Source organism: Tiliqua scincoides, chromosome 4 (genome assembly GCF_035046505.1).
Source record: "Tiliqua scincoides isolate rTilSci1 chromosome 4, rTilSci1.hap2, whole genome shotgun sequence".
Classification (NCBI taxonomy): domain Eukaryota; kingdom Metazoa; phylum Chordata; class Lepidosauria; order Squamata; family Scincidae; genus Tiliqua; species Tiliqua scincoides.
In genome coordinates this window covers 12,531,640-12,541,877 of record NC_089824.1, presented here as the reverse complement: position 1 = coordinate 12,541,877, position 10,238 = coordinate 12,531,640, and the positions used below count along the sequence as shown (strand labels likewise).

General features: G+C 47.3%; 1 pseudogene; it reads left to right on the top strand.

The window, feature by feature from the left end:
* Positions 1-3,321: 3,321 nt before the first annotated feature.
* On the top strand, positions 3,322-3,441 carry LOC136650349 (5S ribosomal RNA; annotated as a pseudogene).
* Positions 3,442-10,238: the final 6,797 nt, after the last annotated feature.

Below are 10,238 nucleotides of genomic sequence, written 5' to 3'. Positions count from 1 at the left end.
CTAGTGGCATGGCCTAAATCTGGCTCCGTGATCTTGTTAGTCCTGGCAGGAGGGATGAAGTGTAGTTTAAAGCTACAGTTTATAACCACCTTGAGTTTCCTAGCAACCACATGAAGCCTATTCAGTTTTTCTTGGATGCTGCAGAATGGCTGAACGTGGACTCCAGCAGAGGCAGACCAGGCTGCCCCTACTTATTTTGGTGATGCAGATTCTGGAAACCCTCCAGGATGCCACCTGTAAATGCAATGGCACCTGAGCAATTTTAAGATCACAGAAGATTATTGAGCTTTTAGCCCCCCTCCCCAGTTAGCCTGCTACTGCCATGGTTTTGTTTTTCATTTTTGTGGGAGGGGGAGAGAAAGTCTTTTTGCAGTTGGATGTGATGTGCTCTAGAAACTGGTTGGAATAAACTTCATTCTCCTCTCCTCCCCCCCTCCCTCCCCACTTGATAGGGGCTTTCTTCTCTTTACAGCCAAGCCGTCCTGGAGAGGATGGATCTGAAATGGCTCTTCAGAACTTGCTCTGTTCAAAGTATGGTAGGGGGTTGAGTTCAGGGCTGACCCAAAGACATTTTGGCCCCTGAGATGGCTTGACAAAAGCTGCCCCCTTACCAGGTGATGTGCCACCCTCCCTTCCCAATCCAGAAACTGGAAGGGCAGAATAAAAGAGACAGTGTAGAGGAGAGGAGTGTGGTGAGCTGGAACTCACCAGAGTCCAGGAAGTCCAGGAAGTGCAGAGGTGGGTGTCCCCCTGAAAATCTGCCACCCTAGGTGATTGTTTCAGTTGGCCTGTGTATGGGCCGGCCCTGGTCCCAGTCCATATGTCCAATCAATGGGTGGAGAGGAATGCATGAAAGGGACTTAGTTTAATACTTGCATGTTGAATTGTGTCCAGAATTCTTACTTACCACAAGTAAAGACAGCAGCGGGTTGTTTGCTAGCCTGATAGGGATGGTTTTTTTTTGTTTAGGAGGGGTTTCTCTTACATATATCATTCACTGTCCTTCGGAAGGTACTTTCTAAAATAGTGTTCTCAAACTCCTGTGGAGGAGTTGGGAAACACTTACATATTTTTTGGGGGGGCAATGGTAGTGATGTATCCCCAGCATCATGCCACTGCTGGGGTCAAAAGGGGGTTTATTTTACTTTGTTTTACTTACAATAATAATAATAATAATAATAATAATAATAATAATAATAATAATACAGGTATTTATATACCGCCTTTCTTGGTCTTTATTCAAGACTTTATTCAAGGCGGTTTACATAGGCAGGCTATTTAAATCCCCGTAGGGATTTTTACAATTGAAAGAAGGTTCTATCTTCCAAGAACCACAACATTCAGATGTTTCTTTCTGATCTGGTTTCACATTCTGGCCTCCATCCTCCCATGCTCAGAGCAGATGGAATAACTTGGCTCAGCTTGTCAGCTGCTTCAAGGTCGCACGGTGCCGGTGGCCTCGAACTGGCGACCTTGTGGATGTTATCTTCAGGCAAATGGAGGCTCTACCCTCTAGACCAGACCTCCTGGTCCTCCTATGCCATGGATGCATAGGCATCCATGCTGGCTTTCAAGGGGCTTAAGGAGATTGAACTTGTTCACTTTGGCTTTTATTGGAAGACCCGGGGTTAGCTCAAATTTGTAAGGAATGTAAGAGCCCTGCTGGATCAGGTCAAGGACCCATCTAGTCCAACTTCCTGTATCTCACATGGCCCACCAAATGCCTCAGGGAGTACTCAAGCCAGTTGAGTACTGGCAAGATACCTGTATCCTGTTCCACCCCCATCCTGTTGCAAGGAGTTCCACAGATAAATTACTCTCTGGGTAAAACAATATTTTCTTTTATCTGTTTTGACTCTCTTTTCGCTCATTTTTAGGGAGTGTCCCCTGATTCTGGTGTTGTGTGAGTATCCATGGATTTGGGACTCATGGATTTCGTTCTCCGCTGGTCCCCGAACTTGTGGGTCAGACCCACATGGACCCTTTGGAGGTGATGGGAATTGCGCATGGCTTTCTTTGCCCTCAGAACACACTTCCATAGAAGGCCATTCCATTTCTCCTGAAAAACCGTAAGTGAAAGGCTGTTAAGGGCTTACCCAGCTCCCCAAAGGCCTTAAAAGTCACTTCTAGTTTTTTTTGAAGAAGCTGGAAGTGGCCTTCCAAGATCTCCTGAAGGCTTTGGAAGGTGTCTGAGGGCTGGGATTGCCACGCGTGTCCTCCCTGGCCCTCAGAACATCCTGCGGAGGCAAGAGCAGCACAGCTCCCATCGCCTCCAAAGCAGTGGTTCTTGCACATTTAGCACTGGGACCTGCTTTTTAGAATGAGAATCTGTCAGGACCCACTGGAAGGGATGCCATGACTGGAAGAGTTATCATTAAGCAGGAAAATTGTTAACAATCCTAGGCTGCAATCCTACTCACACTTACCAGGAGTAAGTCCAATTTACTGTCATTAGTAGAAGAATATACATAGTAGCTTGTTAAAAGTACAGGTCCCCAAATGCAATCACATACCATGGGAGCATCAAGTCGAATAGATTAAAAATAAATATTGAATGGGGACCCATTGAAGTCAGTGGGTTTATTGCTGAATACTCAGTGCTGTAAAAAAGTGATCTCTCCTTTCTCTCTTCTCCCATTTCTTTCTGGGTTGGCGTGGAGGCTGAGAAAGAGTGTCTACTCTCTCAGGGGGGCTCTTCTCCTCCTTCCCCTTCCCCCAACTGAGCTCCTCCAGTGCAGGGGTCTAGTGGGGGCATGGGAAAGAGGGGGAGAGAGGCCTTTTTGGTGGAGGGACGGTGTGTGGCGGGGGTTCTTGGGGGGGTGGGTGGGTGGGGAGCAGAAAGTGGGGCCAGGATCCGGCACTTATGCTGGATCCTAGCCCTGTTCCCAGGCAACCTAGGGCAATTTGCACCACCGATTTAGGTGGCATTGATCTGAGTATTCCCATTGGGGCTGCTGCGGCTCTCCCCAGGGTAAGGGGAAAAGTTTCCCCTTTCCTCGGGCTGAGCCTCAGACAGCTTGAAACTTGCGCTGGATATAGTGCAGGCCCGCTGTGTCCATTAGGATTATGCTGTTAGTAGCTCTGTAAGTTTGAAAGTGAGGATTGGGATGTAGCATGGGGAATGTCGCAAAATTCACCATTGCTACTTAGTTCCTTTGGAATGATGCCACTGCTCCTGAACTGGCAGGTGGGAGGACGATCAATACTTTTAGTTTAGGAAAAGGATGGAGGGTGGAACAGAGCTGTGATTTTCAACTGATGTGCCATGAAAGGTCCACAGATGTGTAGTGGGAGATTATGCTGACTGCATATGTGAAGACAGTCTTCAGCTTCTGTTACCCTGCACATGCCCAATCTCGTCTGATCTTGGAAGCTAAGCAGGGTCAGGCCTGGTTAGTACTTGGATGGGAGACCGCTTGGGAATACCGGGTGCTGTAGCTTATACCATAGTCTTTTGAGACTGAAGGTTGCCAACCAATCCAATACTGTGGCCCAAGTACACATTTGCGTACCCAGAATCCTGCTGGGCTGAGGGGCAAGGAGCATTTGTTTCGCTTGTTATCTGATGACATCACAATGGCATCTGTAACATACGGTGTGCTGCCACTTGGCCAGGGGTGTTCTTGGCTTTATGGAATATTTGACTATGTTCAAAATAATGTCTTGTAATAGTTGTCACTTGATAGTATCTGATTGGTTGGTCAGTTAAGTTAGTATGCTCAGTTATTTTTGGAAGTGTTTAATAGATTGATATTTCTGATTTAAATTGGTCTTTGGGAGAGGGGATTTTCAACCAAGATTTAATTGATAACATGCTTCTTGTTGTGGGTGGCCTAAGGATTAAAAGAGGAAGAAAAAGACTATATGTGAAACTTGAGGTGATAGACCTGTCAGAGCTGCCACCTCTCCAGTTGAGTATGACCATTTGTTAACCAGGAGGGCAGCTCATTCATTTGCTTACTGAAAACAGTATACTGTTGTCGTGAGGAAGGGAACTTTTTAGTGCTGGGGAAAAATATTGATAATAAAATTACTGGTATTGGATTGACTTATCAAAACCTGTGCTCGCTACCTGTTGTGTGCAATTCTGAGAGAGCTGTACCTTGAAAACGTCACTTAAGGTTTTTTTTTTTGGGGGGGGGGTGGCAAACAGGTCAGACCCAAGTCCAGTGTTGTGTCAGCAGCCAGTCATGGGACTCTTGGTATTCACAGTTGGGGTGTGAAAGTTTTTGTTCACTGTGTCCCATATTTGGAAATCTATTGCTTCTGCAATAGTTGTACAGAACTACAACTTCTTGCAAAAGTTGTACAGAAGTACAACTTCTGTACTGCAGCGAGTCATGGACTCTTTGCTCACAACAGGAGAGGAAACTGAACACTTTCCACATGCGCTGCCTCCGACGCATCCTCGGCATCACCTGGCAGGACAAAGTTCCAAACAACACAGTCCTGGAACGTGCTGGAATCCCTAGCGTGTATGCACTGCTGAAACAGAGGCGCCTGCGTTGGCTCGGTCATGTCGTGAGAATGGATGATGGCCGGATCCCAAAGGATCTCCTCTATGGAGAACTGGTGCAAGGAAAGCGCCCTACAGGTAGACCACAGCTGCGATACAAGGACATCTGCAAGAGGGATCTGAAGGCCTTAGGAGTGGACCTCAACAGGTAGGGAACCCTGGCCTCTGAGCGGCCCGCTTGGAGGCAGGCTGTGCAACATGGCCTTTCCCAGTTTGAAGAGACACTTGGCCAACAATCTGAGGCTAAGAGGCAAAGAAGGAAGGCCCATAGCCAGGGAGACAGACCAGGGACAGACTGCACTTGCTCCCGGTGTGGAAGGGATTGTCACTCCCGGATTGGCCTTTTCAGCCACACTAGACGCTGTTCCAGAACCACCTTTCAGAGCGCGATACCATAGTCTTTCGAGACTGAAGGTTGCCAACATGATGATTGCTTCTGCATGTGGAAGTTCCATTTATGGGGGATAGTAACTGATAAATCTACTCTACATGAATTTATCCTGAGTTGAAGAGTGGGGATCCTCTTCTGTTTGCCCAAAGGCTAAAACAGTTGGGGGGGGGGAAGGTACAAGGTATAAATGCGTACTTGGGGCACACTGTGTGCTGCAGTGAAGCTGAAGACTTTATTCAAATATACAGTCAGCATAAACTCCCACTGCGCACCTGTGGACCTTTTGTGGCACGCCAAGCAACTGTTACCCTGCACATGCCTGATCTCGTCTAATCTCGGAAGCTAAGCAGGGCCAGGCCTGGTTAGTACTTGGATGGGAGACCGCCTGGGAATACTGGGTGCTGTAGGCTTATACCATAGTAGTCTTTCGAGACTGAAGGTTGCCAACCAATGTGCCATAGCACACCAGTTGAAAATTGCTACTCTATAAAAAGAAGGGAAAGGGTTGGGAGGGTGAGTGGGAGCTGACTGAGGTCGATATCATGTATTGGGGAGAGAGTCATGGGGAGAATTGGGAGTATTTACATGGGGGAGCATTCAAAATGTGACTCCCCACACTTGTACTCTGAACATAAGAACAGCCCCACTGGATCAGGCCATAGGCCCATCTAGTCCAGCTTCCTGTATCTCACAGCGGCCCACCAAATGCCCCAGAGAGCACACCAGATAACAAGAGACCTCATCCTGGTGCTCTCCCCTACATCTGGCATTCTGACTTAACCCATTCCTAAAATCAGGAGGTTGCGCATACACATCATGGCTTGTACCCCATAATGGATTTTTCCTCCAGAAACTCGTCCAATCCCCTTTTAAAGGCGTCTAGGCTAGACGCCAGCACCACATCCTGTGGCAAGGAGTTCCACAGACCGACCACGCGCTGAGTAAAGAAATATTTTCTTTTGTCTGTCCTAACCCGCCCAACACTCAATTTTAGTGGATGTCCCCTGGTTCTGGTGTTATGTGAGAGTGTAAAGAGCATCTCCCTATCCACTCTGTCCATCCCCTGCATAATTTCGTATGTCTCAATCATGTCCCCCCTCAAGCTTCTCTTTTCTAGGCTGAAGAGGCCCAAAGGCTAAAGCCCAAAGGCTCTGAAATTGTGCAGTCCATTTTATCACCTTATTCTGTTGCATGTGTAGACCAGGCTTCACTCATTAGTACAAATGGGAGCTTGCATTCTTGAATACTGCCCTACAAAAATATAGTATTCATTGCAACTTCACAACTAACAGCAGGAAGGGCTGACCTACTGCTCTTTGACACCTATGTGGGTTTGTTTACTTGTAGGGAATGTTTTTTCTTTTCCTTTTTTCAAACATGAGAACATTAAAAATAGTGCCATGCTCCTGCAGCCAGGAGAAAAAAAAATTTAATGCTTTTTTTTTTTTTAAAGAGTGGAAAAAAAGGACTCCCTGCAAGTCAATACTCTACCGCTTCAAGATTCTGCTATAAGCAAACAAAGATTCCATTCATGCAAACAAACACTTATTTTTATTAATGGTGCATAATCTAAATACTTGCATTATGAACATGATGGGTATATGGTAGGCAGTTATTGGCAGGCCAAACATTGAACACAGCGTAGTGTTGCAAAATAAAATCACAGAAGTTGGTAGCCCACAAAATTTTTTATTGGCCCAACTGGCTTCTGTTGTGACCTCCCCCCCCCCCCCCGACTAGCACTTACACCACTCTCTGGCCTAGTTGTAGTAAGAGTTCATACTAGCCACAAGTGAGCAGCTGTTTACATCCCTACATTGTATGGATTTTGTTGAAAGTATTAATATCTCATGAATTTCCATAAGTGTCATCAATAATCAAATCAGCTAACAGAAGCAATTCCCAATGTATACAACAGCAGTAAACCAGTAGTAAACCTGGTCATGAGTAACCCAGAGAAAAAGTTCCTATGTAATTTTAGTGGCTAATGATCTTGCTAAACAAGATGGCTTCACATAACAGTTCTGAGTTTTATATCATTTGGTGCATAACTAAATGGGAGAGAAGGATTTCTGTAGTCTGAGACCCCATCCACCAGTTGTCATTGTGAACTTGCGCCAGCCATAGGGGCCTGACAGCCCAATCCTTTTCTTTTCAGCTTGTACAGCCTGAGGATGTGGACAGACTCCTTTGGAGTGTGAGGCCATCTGCCTGCCTGCTTGACCCTTGTCCAGCTTGGGTGGACTGGCTCAGTGGACAGGGAGGGTGGTCAACTCTTCCTTGATGGAGGGGACGTTACCATGTGCTTTGAAACGGGCAGTGGTTCGCCCCCTCCTGAAGAGGCCCTCCCTGGATTCCACTGTATTAGACAACTACCGGCCAGTCTCCAACATCCTGTTTCTGGGCAAGGTAATTGAGCGGGTGGTGGCGTCTCAACTCCAGAGGATCTTGGATGAAGTGGATTATCTGGATCCTTTTCAATCTGGTTTCAGGCCGGGCTTTGGATGGAAACTGCCTTGGTCACCTTGGTGGCTGACCTACGCCGGGGACTGGACAGGGGGAGTGCGTCCCTGTTGGTCCTGCTGGACCTCTCAGTGGCTTTCGATACCATCGACCATGGTATCCTTCTGGGCCGATTGGCCGAGTTGGGAGTTGGAGGCACTGTTTTGCGGTGGTTCCGCTCCTACTTGGAAGGTCGGTCCCAGATGGTGGTGCTGGGGGATGCCTGTTCGACACCCTGGCCATTGAGGTGCGGGGTGCCGCAGGGCTCAATTCTGTCCCCCATGCTATTTAATATCTACATGAAACCGCTGGGAGAGGTCATCCGGGGGTTTGGAGTGGGATGTCATCAATATGCTGATGACACCCAGCTCTATCTCTCCTTTCCTCCAGACTCCAGGGTGGTGGTTGAGGGCCTGGAGCGCTGTCTGGAGGCAGTGAGGATCTGGATGGGGGCTAACAAGCTGAAATTAAATCTGGATAAGACAGAGGCTCTCCTGGTTCAGAAATCCTCAATGCAGGTGCTGGACTACTGGCTTGCACTGAATGGGGTTGCACTCCCCCTGAAGGAGCAGGTCCGCAGCTTGGGGGTCCACCTGGACTTGCAGCTGCTCCTGGATTCCCAGGTGGCGGCTGTGGCTAGGGGGGCCTTCACTCAGCTTCAGCTGGTGCGCCAGCTGTGGCCATACTTGGATCGTGCAGACCTGGCCACGGTGACATCGAGGTTAGATTATTGTAACGCGCTCTATGTGGGGCTGCCCTTGAAGACGGTTCGGAAACTGCAACTAGTGCAGAATGCGGTGGCCTGTGTAGTTACTGGAGGTAGGCGGTTTGACTCTGTCAGTCCACTTCTCCAGCGGCTGCACTGGCTGCCCATTTGTTTCTGGGCCCAATTCAAGGTGCTGGTTTTGACCTTTAAAGCCCTATACTGCTCTGGGCCAGGGTATCTTAGAGATCGCCTACTCCCGTACAATCCGGCTTGTCCTCTCAGGTCATCAGAGAAGGCCTTTTTACAAGTGCCGCCACCTAGGGAGGTACGTGGGGTGGCGGCAAGAAATAGGGCCTTCTCAGTAGTGGCACCAACACTATGGAATTCCCTTCCCCTTGACTTAAGAACGGCTCCCTCTCTTGAGACTTTTTGGCGAGGCCTGAAGACCCTTTTGTTTAGACAAGCCTTCTGAGTTCTCGACCTTTCTAACATCTTTTCAAAATCTTTTAATATCTTTTGAAATACCTGGTTACAGGCTTGATTCTTTTATGATTTGCTGCTCTATGCTCTTTTTACCTGATGACTTTTTATCTGACTACTGTTTTTATGATATGTTGTTAATAAACTTTTATCTGTTTTTAAATTATGTTTTTAATTTGTTTTAACCTTGTTGTAAGCCATCTTGAGTCCCTCCAGGGAGAAAGGCAGAGTAGAAATAAAGTTAATAATAATAATAAATAATAAATAATAATAATAATAATAATAATAATCCTGTGCATGTCTACTCAGAAGTAAGTCCCATTACAGTCAATGGGGCTTATTCCCAGGAAAGTGGGGATAGGATTGGGCTGTGAGGCTGCTATCAAGAACATCCTGGCCATCCTTTTCTCTCTCTTTGCCCACCTCCCACTGCTCATTACTCCAGCCAAGAAATTTGGGGGCAGTTAGATTCCTGTATCTACTCCAATGCATGCCTCCTGCATTCTAGACAGTAGAGCATAGGACTCAATTCCTGTAGGCCAGTGTCTTGCTTTATCTAGAGCAGGGGTGCCCGAACCCCGGCCCTGGGGCCACTTGCAGCCCTCGAGGCCACTCAATGCGGCCCTTAGGGAGCCCCCAGTATCCAGTGAGCCTCTGGCCCTCTGGGGATTTGTTGGAGCCTGCACTGGACCGACGCAACTGCTCTCAGCATGAGGGTGACTGTATGACCTCTTGCGTGAGCTACAGGCCAAGGGCTCCCTCCACTGCTTGCTGTTTCAAGTCTGTGATGCAGCAGTGACAGCAAAGGAAAGGTCAGCCTTGCTTTGTGCAAGGCCTTTTATAGGCCTTGAGCTATTTCAAGACCTTCATTCATTCATATAAGTTCATCTTTAATATATTCATTTATGTAAATTTATTCAAATTTTAAATGTAAATTAATTCTTTCTCCCCCCCCCCCCCCGGGCCCCAACATAGTGTCAGAGAGATGATGTGGTCCTCCTGCCAAAAACTTTGGACACCCCTGATCTAGAGCTTTTCTGTTCTAGATTTCCAGTGTGTTCTCCCCAACCCCCCTGCTACTTGCCAAAGGAGTATTCTGTTAAAATGCATTTTCAAACGATCTAACACTTAACTGTTCATTGGATTGCAGACCTGACCTGCAGAGCCAAATGGTCAGCTGTTGAAAGATTTCAGATCAAAATATCTATGCAGAATATCTTTCTTCCTGCCTTTGAAAGCTGCAATTTAGAGGTGACTGAGGACAAGGAGGAGAGCAGCCAAGACTGTTGGCCCATTCCCCTGATGGAAAGGAGCATGTGAAGCCTTTGCTTGTGTTGAAATCTGGCTTGGCAGCGTGATGATGACGTTTGCATCATATGCCTCTGAAGGGCCATAAACTATTGGGATCTCTGTCAGAGTCCCCTTTGCCATTAGTTCTCTCTCTCTCTCTCTCTCTCTCTCTCTCTCTCTCTCTCTCTCTCTCTCTCTCTCTCTCTCTCTCTCTCTGCGGGTCTGGTCTGGTTTGTGTGGGGGTTTTTTTGTTGCAAGACCAAATATCCATAAATATGATTTTATCCACACTGCTGCAGTCCAGCTGTTTTTGTATTTGAAAACTGGGGGGGGGGGGAGGGAAAGTGCTATTA